Raw genomic sequence first — 214 nt, forward strand, 5'->3', positions numbered from 1 at the left:
GGTCAGGCAGCCCCTGCCCTCCCCCGGTGGGACGGGCCAGCCGGCGGGGAGCCGCGGGGAGCCGGGCTTTCCGTAGATTTGTTCTGTCACCCGTTTGGGGACAAAGTTTGGGAATAAAGGGAGGGTTTCCCCGCCTAATCCCGGAAAGGAAGGAGAGCTGCGAAGGGGAAATGCGACCGCCTGCTCCGTGGAGTCCCGCGTCCTGCCTCCCCCG

This window comes from Fulmarus glacialis, unplaced genomic scaffold, assembly GCF_000690835.1.
Source record: "Fulmarus glacialis isolate BGI_N327 unplaced genomic scaffold, ASM69083v1 scaffold33992, whole genome shotgun sequence".
Classification (NCBI taxonomy): Eukaryota; Metazoa; Chordata; class Aves; order Procellariiformes; family Procellariidae; genus Fulmarus; species Fulmarus glacialis.